Source organism: Canis aureus, chromosome 20, assembly GCF_053574225.1.
Source record: "Canis aureus isolate CA01 chromosome 20, VMU_Caureus_v.1.0, whole genome shotgun sequence".
NCBI lineage: Eukaryota > Metazoa > Chordata > Mammalia > Carnivora > Canidae > Canis > Canis aureus.
Window position 1 is genome coordinate 11,284,225 of NC_135630.1, and position 19,344 is coordinate 11,303,568.

The 19,344-nt window shown below is 34.7% G+C and overlaps 1 long non-coding RNA gene across 10 annotated transcripts in view; it reads left to right on the forward strand.

Moving 5' to 3' along the window:
* LOC144291477 (uncharacterized) overlaps positions 1-19,344 on the forward strand; it is a 352,892-nt gene that overhangs the window by 276,793 nt on the left and 56,755 nt on the right. The window contains exon 4 of one of the 10 annotated variants that reach the window (XR_013358748.1): positions 13,625-13,807. The exons of the other annotated variants lie outside the window; for them this stretch is intronic. This is a non-coding gene — a long non-coding RNA (uncharacterized LOC144291477). The remainder of the gene's footprint in view (positions 1-13,624; positions 13,808-19,344) is intronic. 10 annotated transcript variants of the gene reach the window in all.

A 19,344-nucleotide genomic window follows, 5' to 3' on the forward strand; every position in this document is an offset into this window, starting at 1 on the left:
GCCTGTGTGGGGTCCTTTGAGGAAAGTTGTAAACAAAAGAGAATGCTACTTTTTAAGTTTTGATTAGCATAAAACTTATTTCCGTAATTATTTGCAGTTTATGCAAAATATAAGCCTTGTTTTTTCAAAGACCTGCAACTTTGTTAGTAATTGATAATAAGTGCAAGTAAAAAGAAATGAGAAAAAAAAAGAAAAAAAAAAAAGAAATGAGAACATGAGTAGTGTATTATGCTTTCCAGATACTTGGTGTATTTCTTTTCCTTATTCAGTGTCTTGTTCTTTTTCTATCTTATTTTTATGATTATATAATAAGATATGCAAGGTCGAACTAATGAAGACTCATCTTAGAACTTTCATGATTTCATGTTTAGATACAGAAAAAATATAGAGAGAATTTATTTTTAATCTTGGGTCGTAGTATTGATCTTGACAATTTTATTAGTGTGTTACCCAGCCTGAGGTAAGCAGCTCCGTAACTTTTGGGTGCAAACTCCTATATTATTGGAGTGTTGCTTGATAGAAGAAGTCTTCTTTTCATGTCTAATCACATATCATTGGTGCCTTCTGGTTTTGAGACTGTGATTCACCTCACCTAGACTACAAGTCAGTGACAAGTGATGTTGGAAGAGATAATACTAATGACGTGGGGTATTTTTCTTGTTAAATGAATATTGACCCAGGGTTTTAACACTTCAGTTTGTAGAGAGAATTTTATTACATGGAACACCCTCTTATGAATACCATGGGCACCAGATCCTTTGCTTTGGGTTTATTCAAGATCTCATAAATGTAAAATGCTATAATTTATAGTGAGAAAAATATGTTAAGCAAGCCAGATCAGATTGCATTAAACCCATGCTACATTTATTCATTTAAATTCAAGGATATCAATTTTTTATTATGAGAATAAAACTTTATATTCCTACAAACCACCTATGAACACATTAATTGCTTCAATAATGGGCTTGTTTTATCATGCTATCACCAAGAAAGAACTAATAAGAAAGAACTCTCATTGTCAGGAACATAAAGCAAAATGTATATTTCTTCATTAAATCATGAGCAATTGATACTTCTCACTATAAATCATTTTACTTAAAGATAGGAAGGTGAAAAAGTGGGTCAATGAAATAGTAGGCTACTCTATATCCATATGTAGACGTGGCTAGCTCCTTCAGAAAATAAGACAGGGGAATGAGAAATGAAGAATTATCAAAATGTCTAAAATCACTCTCACCTTGAAATGAGATCTGGATACCATATATCAGAATGGAGTTAACCACCAGCCAGTATCTTAAGGATGTAGAAGAAATGTGATGCTGAAACTTAAAAGGGTAACAATATCAAAAATCTCATTTTTATCTATAATTCAAAAAAGAAAATGAATTCACAAAGAAAATATTTGCATTACAGAAGCATATAATCTATGTAGTGGTGTTTACTATGTGAATGGTCATATGGCTTATCGTCACTTTAAATGTTTTAGAGGAAAGAAAGGTCTGGGTAGATTAACCATATGATGAGGAAAATAAGCCACCTGTAGTTTTGTTTGCACAACAATAGCATAAAGATATGGTTGATGACTGATTTTAGACATCACAATCTGTAATACTTCTAAAATTTATTAAATAAATGAATATTTTCACTGCCTATCACAATTGACACTGTTCCTGTCTATTTTTATGAGATTGTAAACACAATGACTATACCTGGGATCCCTCAGAATAGAATTTTGCACATTAACTGAGAAATGTAGAACATAAGATGATGTGTTTTAACTATAACATTTCTGTTTAAATGTATGTAGATTGCAAAGATGAATGGGACCAAATAGACAAACACATAATTTGTGAGTAAAAAAAGCAATTAGCATTTTCTTTTTTTAAAGATTATTTATTTATTTATTCATGAGAGACACACAGAGAGAGAGAGAGGCAGAGACACAGGCAGAGGGAGAAGAAGGCTCCATGCAGGGAGCCCAACGTGGAACTCGATCCCTGGACTCCAGGGTCACACCCTGGGCTGAAGGTGGCACTAAACCACTGAGCCTCCCAGGCTGCCCCGAAATTAGTATTTTCATATGATTTTTCAAAACATGGTCTACCATGTTGCAGTGTTATATTCCATTCATACCAGCGTAGGATTCATTTCTTTTATATTAATGATTTGTGTTTCTATCTTTCCCCAGTGGACTGTTGAGTTCCTTGAGTAATGAAAGTGTGGCTTTTTGCCATTTTTATAGTTCAAATAGCTAAGACTGTGGATGGTATAAGGTATGCAATAAATATTTGTTAAGGGGTGCCTGAGTGGCTCAGTCGGTTAAGTGTCTGTCTTTGGCTCAGGTCATGATCCCAGAGTCCTGGGATAGAGCCCCATGTGGGGATCCGTGCTGGCAGGGGAGCCTGCTTCTCCCTTTGCTCCTCACCAGCATGTGTTCTTTCTCTCTCTCACTTTCTCAAACAAATAAAACCTTAAAATTTTTTTTAAATTTAAAAAAAAATGTTAAATTAATTATAAATATTAAGTAGTTTCCCCCCTTTTAAAGCTTTTTGGGGTATATAAATACTATATAATACTATCCTATAACCACTCACAAGCTATTTTAATGTATGTGATACAGTTACAAACTTCTATAGAAACAATTTTCATTTATTTGGTGTTTGCCTTTTTATTTCTCTTTATTTTTAATGACAATACAAAGAAAACGAAGCCATTTTCCTCAAACCATGCAATTTCAAAAGCTTTACACTGATTTTGATAAACATTTATGAGAAAAATATTAAAATACTAGGAACTATCTCAGTACATTTGGTGAAAGTGATTTATAGTATCAAGCTTTACTGCTTCTTAAAAAAAAAAAAAAAATTTCTTTCTAACAAGCAGGCAAAGACTTCTGAAATCAAGTTTGGTTTCTGATGCGTTTCATATTTAAATCCAAATATGTATTTACTTTTATGTTGCTTGCCAAAAATAACATCAAGATAAAAATGATTTCCTTTCTCCATTTTTTTCTAGAGTCAGACCCTTTGTCATCATCCTTCTGTGTAATATCCATCCAGAACATTAAAATCTGAATGTGTAAATGATCACATTTCATTAATATCCATATTTGGTTAAAATAAGATCTTTTTTTCTTAGAAAAAAATAAAGAAATGGGGTTTTTAAAAAGAGAATCTTGAGAAAATAAAAAAGGAACAGAGTATATGCTTGTTCCATTACACCACCTTTGTGTTATTAAACTGCTTTTAAATACCATTAAAATGAATGACAAAGTCAAACTTCCTTTTAAAATTGTTTTAAGGCATCTTCTCTTTCTAAATCATTTTTAATTTTTTTTTTATTTATTCATGAGAGACATAGAAAGAGGCAGAGACATAGAGGCAGAAGCAGGCTCTCTGTAGAGAGCCCAATGTGGGACTCATTCCCAGGACCCCGGGATCATGCCCTGAGTCAAAGGCAGATGCTCAACTGCTGAGCCACCCAGTCTTCCCTCTAAATTATTTTTGGTGTGAGTACATATGTACTTGTGGGCCTTATAGGGCATTGTCTCATAGAACAGCATCTTCATGTTTTAGGGATCTATCCTGGACTCCCTTCATAATCAAAGTATACAAGGAGCCTAGAAGGCATGGTGTTCTCTATTCTGTTGTCTTTGGCCACCCAGCACTGGATTGCAATTTTCTGAGAATCTATCAGGCATATACACTTCTCTTTTCAATTATACTTGAAATAAAATATTATAAAGTTAATTAAAAGAATTTGGGAAGAAAATAAATCCTGTTATACACTGAGATTTTATGTATTTTTAATTTAAACTTTAAGAGGAATAAAAGCATATGTTACATATGTACAAAATAATATTATGCTTTTGATATTAACTTACAATTTTTCCACTCTAAATATTAATATGGCTCTCAGTGAATATGGTTTGATGCACTATTGGTATGGTCTTGTTCAGCCTCTCCATTACTTTCATCTTCTGCTCTTTCTTGTTTCTTCATTCCAACCTATATCTTCCCTGAATCTGTACCAAAAAGATTACAATTGTAACCCCTTGTGATGGGGTTATGTCTCAATGAACATATCATCAGTTGAACATATAATATGTTGAAAATGCATTTATTACACCTAATCTCCTGAACATCATGGCTTAGCCTCCTCTACCTTAAATGTGCTTAGAACTCTTATATTAGCCTGAAGTTGAGCAAAATCATCTAAAACAAAGCCTACTTGATAATAAAGTGTCAAATATCTCATGTAACTTATTGAACACTGTACTGAAAGGTTGTATGGGTACAGAATAGTTATGAGTGTGTAGGTGGTTTACCCTTGTGATTAGGTAGCTGACTGGGAATTGCAGCTCACTGCTGCTGGTCCAGCATTATGAGAGAGTTTTCATAGGGCATATCACTGGCCCAGGGAAAGATCAAAATTTGAAGTACAGTTTCTGCTGAAAGGATATTGCTTTTGCACCATTGAAAGTAGAAAAATGATAAAGCAAACCATTGTAATTTGGGGACCGTCTGTACTTGTATTAAGTCCATCTGTTGTCACCTAGAGGGAAGACATTAAAAAAAAGAAATCTTTCATCAGAACATTCTTAATTTTACTACAGAAACTCAAGAAATTCTAGAAATTAAGAAAGTGCTTTATACATTATAGTAGCATTTTCCTTATAGAAATTAAAAGTTGCGTGTTTCTTGGAAGTGTTTTGGTTGGGTCTATGGCACATGCTCAAAACATCAATTTTTAAACCATTGTTATCATTTACCTCATCTCATCTAAACTGACTTTATTTAATGACAGAAGTACTAATATTCATAAAATATTATGAAACCAGTTATATATATATATATATATATATATATTTATATATTTATATATTTATATATTTATATATAAAGCATAGCTATTCAGGACCTACCAATAAGAACTGATAAAAGAACTCTTTCAGATCTTCTTAGGAAACAAAATTAATTGAAACTGTAGTATGTTAACAGAACTACTCTGGAACTGAAACATTTAATGTATTATACAGGAAAAGAAAAATCACCAATGCTTTGTGTCCTTAAAATACAAGTGCTCAAATAAGAGTATTTGGGTTATGTCTTCCCAGTGTACAGCCTAGAAAGTTGATTGAATTGCTTTTTTTTACCTCTGTATTTTTTTAAAAGATATATTTATTTAGCCATTTCATCTCTTTATTTGGCATTGCATGGGTGATTGATTGATGGTTAGTGACATTGCATAAATCGCAGCTTATGTCAAACTGGGGCAGAGTGAAATGGAAGGAATCTTGTCATCATTACTTGACCTTTACTTTAATGTAACTCCTATCAGACTGCCATTTAGTTTTGGGAATACACTGAGAAATGCAGTGCTTGCCCTCAAATTATATTTTTTTTTAAAAAAGCACTATGTTAGCACACTTAATGTTCTCCAATAAGTCATGCCTATTCTTATACCATTGTGTCTATTTATCCTTTTCGATGAGTTCTGCATCCATAACAATGATTTTTACATTACTAGTGTATAAATGAAGGAATAGAGCTTGACTCACTATTGGTTAAAATAGTAGGAAATGCCTAGAAAACTACCAATATGATATAAAAATGATTTGCCAGTTGGTCCAACCTAAAAAAAGTACAAATGTTTTATCTTTTCACAAATGCTTTGTCTTTCAAATGTAAACATGTAGTTGGAATTAGATTCATTCATTCACTTTCAAATAATTAAAATATATTGACTCATTGCGATGGATTAGGAAAAGGGAAGTCATCATTGGGGTACTTTTGTAGGTAGGAGATTATTAAAATATTTTAAATATAAATATATTTAGGTTAAGTTATTTATGATGCTAACAGGTGATACTGTATTTGGGTGGTGACATTTAAAAAGTTAAGTCTGGGTGCCTGGATGGTTCAGTCAGTTAAGCGGCTGCCTTCAGCTCATGATCTCAGGGTTCTGAGATTGAGCCATGCATCAGGCTCTCAGCTCAGCAGGGAGTCTGCTTCTCCTTGTCCTCTGCCTCTGCCCTTCCCAAGGCTTGTGCTCTGTCTCTCTCAAATAAATAAAATCCTTTAAAAAAAGTTAAAAAAAAATTAAAAGTTAAATCTAAGCTAAATCACATGCTCTTTATCTAGAAGCTTAACTTAATTGCAAATGAAATATTTGTTCAATATTCTTTGTACAAATATGTAATACTTCATACTTCCTGAAACATATTTTTTCAAAATTATTATGAATCTTTCTTTTATATCACTTTATTTTCAGAGAGACAGAGAAATTTTTGTTTAAAACTGAGTAATTCAAAAATTTGTGTATAGCCATTGTATGTTAAAAGGAACCAAACTTGCTTTTTTTCAGTTTAGGTAGTAAATGATTGTGATTTTGAGAAAAAGAGAACAAACAAGGTAAGCCCCACATGCACTCAAGCTTTTGGGCTGGGTAGACCTTCTCTACTGCAGTAAGTTAAGTCCAGTCAGAGTAGAGTATCCTCTCTGAGTTAAGGAAGAATATTGGTGTTCAGGGCAGCTGAAGTAGTTAAAAGTAGCAGAGAAGGTAACTACCCTTCTTTGAAGAGAGTGCAGACAGGGAAGTATTAAATCAGCAGAGGAGTCCTCATGTTTTGGTGGCTGAGGGACAATTTGCACATGTGCAAATGAAACTGCTAGAATGTCAGTAGAGGGTCACTACTGAAAGGGGTGGGTGGCAAGAGCTGAGAAGAATACCAGAGACTGTGAAGTGCTGAAGGACATTGTAGTTGGAGCTTGAGCAGATGATAGAGACCTCCCGGAACTCCTTAAACAGCCATTTGAGACTATAGATGCTTCAAGCCTTGGGAGAAAAGAATATGTCCTTGATATGAGCCAAACCCTAGTAGTAAGGAAAAAACTTAAATATCTATGACCGAGAGTAAAACCAAGCCTAAGAGTCTAGAAATAATATGTCAGTAACTTAACTGCCTACTGGAACAAATAAACCTAAACCTCTTTAAAGGTGTCTAGTCTTACTGCAGCATGTCTCATATAAGAAAATAATGACTAGATTAAAAGAAGCAATAAGTTATAATCCACAATTTGAAAACTAACAAGCACGCAAAAAGGCAAGAACATAACCTATAACCAGGAGAAAACTAATCAACAGAAACAGAAAATAATCATGACTAAGACTGTACAATTAGCACAGGGATGTTAAAATAGCTATGGTAATTTTATTGCATATTTTCAAGACTGACGAATACAGAAATAGATATTAAAAATCACTCAAACTACTAGAGACTTTTTTTTTTAGATTTTATTTATTTATTTATTTATTTATTTATTTATTTATTTATTCATGAGAGACAAAGAGAGGCAGAGACACAGGCACAGGGAGAAGCAGGTTCCTAGCAGGGAGCCTGATGTGGGACTTGATCTCTGGACTAAGATCATGCCCCGAGCCAAAGGGCAGATGCTCAACTACTAAGCCACCCCGGCATCCCACTACTAGAGATCTTTTTTAAAAAAACATGCAAAATAAAATGAAAAATACATCAAATTTGACTAAGAGCAGATTGGACACTCCGTATGATTAGTGAAGATGTAGAGTAAAAGACTTACAAAATGAACAGAATTTCATCTTTCCTGTAGGGTATTATCAAGAAATTCAACATTTGTGTAATTTGGGTATAGGAAGTTGAAGAGGCAGGAGAAAAAAATTTAATAATGGCATTCATTTTTCAAATTTAATGGCAAGTACATATTTACAGATGCAGGAAGCTCTACAAACTCCAAGCAGAAAAAAACAAGAAAGAAACACTTGGAATATTATGATCGAATTGATGAAATGAGTGATAAGTCAAAATCTTCTACCAGGAATAAGAACTATAACTTACAAAAGAATAAATGTGAGAATGACAGGCTTTTCAGCAGAAGCCACAGAAGTAGAAAAATAAAGGAATGCTATTTTTAAAATGACGTAAGAAAGCTCATTGACCTATATTTCTATACTGACAAAAATACTTTTCAAAAATAAAAGTAAAAAGATTGATATCTATCTAGCATAAGAGAATGAAGAGTTCTACTGACCTATTCTGCAGTGAAATTGGTGGAAAGTATTTTTTTTAAAACAACCACTTAAAGCCTCTGGAAATATTCCTAGGGGCAAATAAAAAAATGTAGAAACTTGTTTTCAAGAAAATCTACAGAAAATTCAGTAGACAAAGGAAAAGTCTGTAGTATTTGAACAAGGACCACTGCGTTTCTTCCCTTTCCCAGCTCAGCAAGAAACACTCCATTCCAGGCTGCAGCAGCCAAGAAATGGGGCTTCCCTCTCTTCCCAGCTCCCAGCCAAAGGGCTTTTTCCCAGGAGAGGAATGACTTCAGTGTTTTTCATCTGGCCCCCAGGTACCTGTTGCTAAAGCTAAATCACAAGCAAATGCAGTCTAGGGCAGGGAGCTTTCTTATGTGCAAAAAACTCCACTCATGGGATAGAAACTCTACTTGAAGTGTGCATGTTGAGAATACTGTTACCTTCATAGCTTTTCCTCCAGCTTTTGAAGCGATAGATCTATACCACAGAGGTAGCCTAGGAGAACCCCAGGCTGTGGCCTGCACCTCCACTGAGTGCTCAGCTCCTACAGCAAAGGTATCCCTCAGAGAGACGTTTTCCATTATGCCATCCCCAACTCCAGATTATGGATTCTGAGATTTTGCCCTTGGGGGAAAGCAAGATATAAAATAGGTAGTTCCTGGGGCACCAGGCTGGCTCAGTCAGGTAAGTCGCTGCCTTTGGCTCAGGTCATGAACTCAGGGTCCTGAGATGGAGCCCCACATAGGGCTCCCTGCTCAATGGGGAGTCTGCTTCTGCCTCTCCCTCTGCTGCTCCCCCTGCTTATGCTCTCTCCCAGGCATTCTCTCAAATAAGTAAATAAAATCTTAATAACAAACAAACAAAAACAAAAATTCAGATAGCTTGTAATCTCTTCCCAAAGAAATTAACTTGTTTGCAACAGAGTATAGAGAAGTTTAAACCTAGGGGGACTCACAAGAGCCGTTGAGATCTTAGTGAAAAGTAACTGGGATAAGATTGATGGTTCTAATGAAGATAGAGATTATCCTATAAACCCACTAGTTAGCAGGAGGAAACTAAAATATGACAGCTGGGAGGAGCACTTGGAACAGTATCAGATGGTGACCTTAGAAAATATTCCTTCGGGAATCCCTGGGTGGCTCAGCAGTTTAGCGCCTGCCTTCAGACCAGGGCATGATCCTAGAGTCCCGGGATCGAGTCCCATACCGGGCTCCCTGCATGGAGCCTGCTTCTCTCTCTGCCTGTGTCTCTGCCTCTCTCTCTCTCTCTCTCTCTGTCTTTCATGAATAAATAAATAAAACCTTTAAAAAAAAGAAAATATTCCTTCAAAGGAGACAAATTTGACTGGATCTAATCCAGTTATAAAGAACAATTTTGTTCTAGGGCCTTACTGGAAATAATAGACAAATTGACCAGCAAGAAGTAGAATCTCACAAATAGTTATGGTCAGGGAAAGAGTAGAGAAGATCCCTATTGGTGACACTGTCATGCCATAGTGACTGTGGGCATACTGAAAACTGTGACTCTTTGAAGCGCAACATCAGAGGCCTAACACTATGGGGGTAGAAGACATGGAAAGACTTCAGTAAAAGTATCATAAGCAAATTATAATAATAAGTTCAGGAGGAAGAACAGTACTCAGAGAGTACCCAAAGTTCCTGCCACATAGTACCTAACATGACCACTTTCCAACAGCAAAATATGAGACAGGCAAAGAAATAGGAAAGTGTGACCCACACAATGGGGAAAAAAACAGGTAAGGAAACTGCCTGTGAGAGAGAACCAGATTTAGCAGAAAGATTGCAAAGTAGTCATTAAAAACATATTCACAAAAGTAAAGTATGACTAAAGAAGTAAAAGAAAGTATAACAACAGAGTTGCATCAATTAGAGAATATCAGTAAAGAAATAAAAATTATAAAAAGGAATTAAATGTATATTCTAGATTTGAAAAGTTCAATGACTGAAATTAAAAAAAAAACTCACTAGAGAGGCTCAACAGTAAATTTGAACTGGTAAAAAAAAATAATTAGCAAACTTGATTTTTTTAAAGATTTTATTTATTTATTCATGAGAGACAGAAAGGGAGAGGGGAAGACAGAGGCAGAGAGAGAAGTAAGCTCCATACAGGGAACCCGATGCAGAACTGGACCCTGGTACTCTAGGACCACGCCCCAAGCCAAAGGCAGACACGCTTAGCTGCTGAGCCACCCAGGTATCCCAGTAAACTTGAAATTAAATTGAGATTATGTAAGCCAAAGAATAAAAGGAAAAAGAAAAAAAAAAAGGAAAATGAAGAGCCTGAAAGAACAGTAGGGCACCAACATATGTGTAATGAGAGTATCAGAAGAGGAGAGAGAAAAAATATTTAAAGAAATAATGGTTGAAAAAAAAAAAAAAGAAAAAAAAAAGAAATAATGGTTGAAAACCTCAAGATTTATTGAAAAATAATAATCTACACAACTAGGAAGCCCCACGAATTCTCAGTAGAATCAAAATAAAGAGACTTACAAAGACGTGTCTTAGCAACATTGCTGATAGTAAAAGACAAGGAGAAAATCTTGAAAGCAGCAAGAGAAATAAAGCATATCTATTCCACAGGAATCCCAGTAAGATTAATAGCTGACTTCTCACCAGGAAAAATCTGATGCCAGAAGGCAGAGAAATGTATTTAAATTTCACACACACACACACACACACACAAACAGGCACACACAAATAACTGTCAACCGAGAATCCTATATCCAGCAAATCTATCCTTTAAAAAATTAAGGTGAAATAAAAATTTCCCAGGTCAACAAAAAATGAGAGAATTGTAGCTAGTAAATGAATAGTGAAGGTAATGCTTCAGGCTGAAAGCAGATGACTCTACACAGTAATACTAATGAACATGAACGAACAGAGTACCAATAAAGGTAACTATGTAATTATAAAGACAATTTAATAGCATATTTTTCTCTTCTATTAACTAAAAACCAATTAAAAATTCAAAGTAAGTTTATTAAAGAATATTTCAAAAGATAAAGTGATATTTAATCTGTTTTTATTCATCAAAATGAAAACTCAATCTTAGATTCATACAGACCTAATTGCTTCAAAATATCTAAAAGAAAAAGATAAAACTCCAAGGACAAATACAAAAGTCCTCTAATTTACTGAAAGATACATAAATAGATTATCAGTAAATGTGTAGATATTTGAGCTACACTATCATCCAAAAAATTGACTACTCCACCCACCAACAGCAAAATTTGTATGCTTTTCAAGTATTTGTTGGATAGTCACTAAGATAGACTATATTCTGTACAATAAAAAAAATCTTAGTAAAGAGTAGTGAAATTATGCAAAGTATGAACTCTGTCTACAACATAATTATACTAAAAGTCAGCTAGGGAAACAACTGGAAAATCACAAAATATGTGAAAATTAAATAACACACTTCTAAATAATCTATGAGTACTGAAGACTCACACAAAGAAAATTAGAAAATATTTTTAAATGAATTAAAATGAAAACACAACATATCAGAATTAGTGAGATGTAGCTAAAACAGTCCTTAAAGGGAGAATCATGATCTTAAAATGATTATATGAAAAAAAAACCCTCAAATTAATTATCTTAGCTTCCACCTAAAGAAACTTAGAAAAAGTGAATCAAAGTGTATCCATCATATATAGAAAGAATAAAATAAGAAATATCAGAGTAGAAATCAATGAAGTAGAAAACAAATATCAAATGAAAACCTGTTTTTTAAATCAGTAAAATTGAACACCAATAAAAAATAAATTCATTATTAAATAAATAAATCAGTAAAATTGATAAAATTTTGACTTATCTGAATGACAAAAAAGAAAGAAAATGCAAATTTCCAATAATAGTAATGAAAGAGACATCACAACAGATCTTTTACACTTGAAAGATATGAGAAGGGAATATTCCGAACAACCTTATGCCAACAAATTTGATAGAAGACATAGAAAAACTCCTTGAAAGATATCAACTTACCAGAGTTCATCCAAGAAGAAATAGATACCTAAATAGCTCTATATCTATTTTTGTAAATTGCATTAACAGTTTAAAATGTTTCCACAAGGAACATTCCAGATTCAGGTACAATGAATGATGACTTCAACCAAATATTTTAAAAATATATACATATATATATATATATATATATATATATATAAACCGTTTCATAAAACACATTCAGAAAATAGAAAAGCAGCAAACACCTCTAACCTCATGAACACAGATGCAAAATCCTTAAATGTAATTTAGCAAATTTAACCCAGCAATTTATATAAAAAGGATGCATGTCATGACCAGTATTAATTATCCTAGGAATACAAGGTTTGTGTAAATTTGCAATCAATGTAATTCACAATATAAAGAGATAAAATATATATTTTATATTATTTTATAATATATAAACGTGACATATCTATATATTAAATATATACATTGTATATTAAATATATGTTAAATATATATATGTGTGTGTGTATATATATATATATATATGATCATCTCAGTAGATGCAATAAAAGCATTTGAAAAAAATCAACATATGTTTATAATGAAACCACTCAGGTAACCAGAAGAACAAAAGAACTCCCTCAAACTGATAAAGAGTACTTTTGAAAAACTTATAGCTCACATGATATTTAATGATGAAAGAGTTAATACTTTTGCTTTAATATCAGAAGAAAAAATCCCACATATTTTTAACTTAAAACTGTGTAATAAAATGTGCCCAGAATCTTGATATTTTGTCTCATCTAGTATTGTGTATTTATCTATTCTTAACATCTTCGTTATTATACAATGAAAAGAACACCGACCTAGTTCTATCTAGTTAAATTGGTGATCTAAACCAATTTAGTTCAATATTTTAGTTCAATTTAGGAAAAATACTAAAGAAAGGAAAGAAATTTTTGTTTCAGGGATTGAACTTTGTGCTTATACACTTTAAGTTTTCTCAGACTCTTAATTTCTAAGCATTTTGTTTAAATTTTTACATTCTAGCATTACATAGTTCTTTGAAGACCAGTTAATGTTCATGCTCAACATTATGTATAATTCTAGATCACATTCCTTTTAGATCTGGCCACTTTTCTGTCAGTACCTTAGATCTAAACACACAGAATAGAAGAGAGAGAAGAAAAGGAAACCCAGAAGGAAAAAAAAAAAAAAAAAAAAAAAAAAAACACCGAATAGACAGTAATCTAATTTACAGATTATGCAGATGAAAGCAAAGAGATATTTGAACCAGAAAATTTCAACTGCTCAATGAAAATTCAGCAGATGAGCATTGGGTTCCTGGAAGAGATGGGGTTTCAGAAATGCTACAAGTGATCAAGTGGTAGATTCTGTCGTGCTTCACCTAGATTCCCTCTCCAGACTCAAGATACCCATCCTCCAGCTGCCAAATAGAATAATCTTGATAGTTGGTTGATATAATCTTGATAGTTGGTTGTTCAAAGCCATATTCCTCTCTGAAAATCACTTTAGTCACAGGAAACTGCTTCACTCAAGGTTATTCATCTTTCTAGGACGAATAACCAACCAGAAGATTGGCTGATGTGGGGGTACAAAGGCCTGGTCCTTTGACTACATTTGGAACCGTCCTGAAGGACCATCCCATATGCAGAGCTCCATGTAGGATTCGCTGAAGTTGGTTGCACAGCTTTACAGTAGTTCCCCTGTCTACTCCTGCTTTCCTTGCTTCCTGACAGGTCTGTCTGTGAAGAGTATTCCCCAGTTAGCATTCTGCACAGAACTCCCAGTTTCAAAATCTGTTTTCAGATGTAAAATCTGTTTCCAATAAAAAACGAATGAGCATTGAAGTGATGCACGCAGGAAAGTGGCTTCTCAAGTACCTCGTGCTATTTTTGAAAGGGTTAACTTTTCAGGGGATTGAGTGGTGGACATAAGAGAGTGTGACTGGGGTGCGTGAAATGGGCAGGATCACCAGAAAAAATAGTGGAATTGCTGAATTTAAGGAATAAACACTTTTTATGAAAAACATTTCTCAGAAATGTTTCACTTCAAATCACTAAATAGGAAGTAAAGTTAGCTTGCAAAAATCATTCATTTAAAAAAGAAAGTGGAACAGAATAATTTTACAATTTGACACCTAGATTCTGCGACTGCCAAGTATATCCTGGCAATATTGGCACTGAAGCCAGGGCAAATTTAAAGAGTGCCAATGGCAAAAGCTGGTGCCAAGCTCTGCTGAAAATTGCTTAAACTGAACACTAATGCCAATTTGTTTTTGCATCATAATAAGGTAGAGAGAAGGCGAAAATTAAACTTTTACACAAAAATCATTTTTGGTGTCCACATCTTGTTATTTGTGAACTTGTCATCCATCCTTCCTCATGTACCCGTCTTCCTGTATATCTTTTGGGAATGATTCCAACCACCTTGTTTCTAAAATGAGAGATCTGGGATCCAATTTAGAATCTTACTCACATAATCCTTACATGCTATAGCTACATCATGCCCAGGCTGGCGGCTCCCTCTTTATTAATGTCTGAATTCATTCTAAATCTCTCCCCAATTCCATTGTTACTTTTGTGATTCAGGTCATCAATATTGGCCAGATTATCTCACAGCTTTCCTACAGTCAATATCTTCCAAACCAATCACAAAATTATTCAGAGGATGAATATTCTAAATACGAATTTAATCATGCTACCCTTCTATAACATGTTCAATGGCCTCTATTTTTTTTTCTAAGATTTTATTTATTTATTCATGAGAGACACAGAGAGAGACAGAGAGAGGCAGAGACACAGGCAGAGGGAGAAGCAGGCTCCATGCAGGAACCTCGATTCTGGACTCAATCCTGGGACTCTAGGATCATGCCTTGAGCCAAAGGCAGATGCTCAACTGCTGAGCCATCCAGGTGTCCCAATGGCCTCTATTTTTAAGACACATCTTAGACTCCTTAGCTTAGTATAGAAGGTGCTCTGTATACAGTACCTTTCCAGAATTTATCTTCTCAACATTTTTTTTAAGATTTTATTTATTATTATTTATTTGAGAGAGCACAGACAGTGGGAGGGGCAGAGGCAAGAGAGAGGGAGAAGCAGACTCCCCACTGAGCAGGAAGCCTTATGTCAGGCTCCATCCCAGGAGCCCGGAAATTATGACCTGAGCTAAAGACTGACCCACCCAGGAGCCCCATCTTCTCATCAAATCTTACAGTTCATCTATATTACACTACTTCACGTTACCTCAGATTTGGGCTTACTCAAAACTTCTCTTCCTAAAAAACTCTACTTCAGGTCTCAAATTTTAGCATCTTTAAGAACGTGGTTTGGAAAAAGAATGATTAATTAGCTCTCATTTTTATAAAGAATTGAGTGTGAATGGCTTTACTGGGGACATGCACTCCAGTTGACCTTGAGACCCTCTGATTTTTATGATTTTGAGGCAAGCTGCTTAGACTTATTAGTATTTGTCTTGCAACATTCTGTTCCTCTGCTGAACCAGTTCAACCTCCTCTGGCTGTGTTACTCTTATTTAAGTCTCCCTTTTCTTAAGGGTTCCTCCAAGCCTTTTTAAAATCCTTTTTATAATAGCACTTTCAAATTAGTTTTTTCTCTTAGTACTATATTTTTCTCCATGCTTACATTTTAAACATAAGAATGTGATCAATCTCATAGACAAAACATTTTTTTATATAGTTCCATCCAATTTCTTTTTCTTTTTTTTTTTTTTTTAAGTATTTCATGTAAGTAAATCTCCACACCCAGGTGGGACTCAAGTTTCCAACCTTGAGATTAGGAGTCATGCACTCTTCTGACTGAGCCCGCCAGGTTCCCCTCCAGTTTTTCTTTATTTTTTTCATATCAAGTCCATCTATATGGCATCTGATTTTATTTTGAGTTACTATAAAATGACTTAGATATAGAACAGATAAATCTATATCATTAGTTCTTAAATGGTGGTGAGTTTACTTTCCAGCGACCATTCGCAATGCCTGATTTTGGGTTGCTGCAACGAGGTAGTGGGGAGCAAGGGAGAATTACTGGCGTCTAGTGCCTGGATTCCAGGAACACTGCTAAATATCCTACCATGCACAGGACAGTCCCCCATAACAAAGGTTTATTTATCCCAGTTTGCCAATACTGCCGAGGTTGAGAAACACTGATCTGATAGAAACAAATATTTCTTGGGTTCAGGAGTCAAACTCTCTGGGTTAAAATCTTAGCTTTACTTGGGAAGTATCTGTGCGATGTTGAAAAGTTTACCATACTTCAATTTTCCTTTACAAAAAGGAGGCAATGTTGCATACATCAAAGGATTATCATCAGAATTGAATTAAATGCTTAAAACAGTACTTGTATATAGGTAACAATTAAAATGCTAATTATTATGATTGTTGTATATTAGAAAGGAAGCATTCATTATTCCTTGTGGATGCATGTGATTTTTCATTAACAAAACTATTAAAAGAATTTTGCCAGGATTCACTTGACTCATTGCAATATTCATTTATGTCTGGTTAGATGATTTCCTTTTGTTTCAAGTACCACTTAAATTAGCCATAAGGTGGTACTAAATATGTTTTGTTTTATTTCTCTACCCTCTACCCACACTATCACCAGGTTTAAATTGTTGGGTTTTTTTAGTCACACAACAAAGAAACAGTTTACCAAATAGAAAGTATTAGTGTTTGCAGAAGGTAAAAATGACATTTAATTTGAGGTAAGCTGGCAGCTGGAGATAGTTGTCTTAATTCTGATGCATATCTTCAGCTTGTGGAGTTTTAAACAGAAAAAAAGGGATCCCTGGGTGGCGCAGCGGTTTGGCGCCTGCCTTTGGCCCAGGGCGCGATCCTGGAGACCTGGGATCGAATCCCACATCAGGCTCCCGGTGCATGGAGCCTGCTTCTCTCTCTGCCTATGTCTCTGCCTCTCTCTCTCTCTCTCTGTGTGTGACTATCATAAATAAATAAAAATTAAAAAAAATAAAAAATAAAAAAAATATTCTAAATTCTCAAGCAAAGGAACCTTTTATAATGTTGTTTAAAAAATCCAAAAAATCGGGACTCCTGGTTGGCTCAGCAGTTGAGCATCTGCCTTTGGCTCAGGGTGTGATCCTGGAGGCCCGGGATCAAATCCCGCATTGGGCTCCCTACAAGGAGCCTACTTCTCCCTCTGCCTGTGTCTCTGCCTCTCTTTCTGTGTCTCTCTTGAAAAAATAAATAAAATCTTAAAAAAAAATCTCTCCAGCATATTTTCAATATTATAACTTCTGTCTTATTTCTCCAGTAGCAATAACAATCTTGTAAAAGATATAATATTGTCTGCAAATGATTGTGTTTTCTGATATGAACAAATAAACTTACAAAACAAATAATTTTGCACTCACACAAGTAGTTAGTAAGTTAATATAAATTCAGGTTTGAAGTCTTCCTCCCCCAAACAATACCCAATATAGCATTTTCTAGTAAGCTTTTTGAAAAAGTATTTTTTGGCTATTGGGGCACAGGATACCAAAAAGAAAAAAAAATGTTTTGGAATTCTTAATAAAAATGCAATTCATCACATTTTAATATATATATATATATATATATACATACAAACACACATATATATTCATCTTTTCTTAATAGTCAATGACACAGAAATAGAAGCATCACTTTGTTTTGAGTAAAGTTGATTGAAGGCCATTTGGGGAAAATGTGGGTCACAGCTCAACCTATAATAGACTGCATTTTGAATTAAGGATGCTTTACCTCACTGGAAAAGAAATATCTTGTTTTAAAAGTGATATAATGTGTTAGACTAGAATATTTGTTTGGGAAACTGTCAATGACAGATAAAAAATTCACAAAACTATCTACCATTTAGATAAATATGGCTAGATGTTTGATATGATAAATTTTTTATAATTAATGTTGATTTCCCAAGACTATAGAACTTTGGAGACACAAGACAAATGGAGGGATGACATTTGACATAAAGACAAGAAAAAATAAATGATTTAATTTTTTTTTTTTTTGGATCCAACTTCACTATGTTAACACATGGATTTCTCTCTCCTACCTCTCCAAACTATACTACAATGAAAGGATCACTTGATCTGAGGAAAGCTGGTTGTCAGATCCTGGGGGACAGTCAGGCAGCCTAATGAGAGGCCCACCTAGGAGGAACTGAGGCTTTTTGTGAATGAATAGCCACTGAGGTCCTGGAGTTTCCTGCCAATGGCCTGTAAGTTATAATCAGATTTTCTGGCCACAGTCAAGATGACCGCAGCACTGGTGGACATCTAGATCACACCCTCAGAAACACATTGGGCCAAAACTACCCAGTTATTTCTGAATTTTTGACTCTGCAGAAACTGAGACAATAAATGTTGCTGTTTTAACATGCTAAAATTTGAAAAAGTTTGTGATGTGGAAATAGTTACTTAACACAGAATTAAAAGAGGAGAAAGCATGTCATAGCAGACGGACGTTGGTAACGTAGTTTGAAAACTGTGAGGCAAATAGACAAGGGATGTAAGACAATATAGGTAAAATTGAAAATGGTTGGATAATTGAAAGTCAATCAAAGTAGAACTTTGAATCCAGAATGTCCTCTTCCATTCCTAATCAATCCAAACCAAACCAAACCAAAACATCTCTTGTCCTTTTAGCAGAAGACAGGTGGCTCACTCTGTGCGGGGATAGTAAATTCTGGAACATGAGGCACAGCTGTGAAAAGGAGTGCCAGATTTAAATGAGGTTGATGAAATGGAAGTCTCTTGGGTGATCATCAGGAAGCTAGCCTCAGTATCCTGAATGTCTTCCAGAATTTTTTTTTTTTTAATTAGAGTTACAACCTCCACTTCCCAAGAGACATAATTGAATGATTCCTTACTTTAATCAGCACAAGAGAAAGACTACTCCCTGTGAGATGCGGAATGTACAGTGGGTACAATGAAGTAAATGGCCTTGATTGTTGAATCACCATACCTGTGATCCACACCATGGAAGGCAGGATTATAAGATGGCCCCCGATGACCCACAGCCTTAGAGAATTCCGTCTTCTGAGCATGGGAAAGACTTGTGACTATGATGAGATATCACTCCACTTATAAGGTCACCTTATTTGGTAAAGGTGGAAGGGTTTTGCAGATGTATCTAAGGTGTTTAACCAGTTGCCTGAGTTAATAAAAAGGGAGACTACCCTGGGGTCCTAACCTAAACAGATGAGCCCTTGAAAGAAACTTCAACCCGGGGCGATGTGCTCCTTTTGGCCCTGAAGTGGCAAAC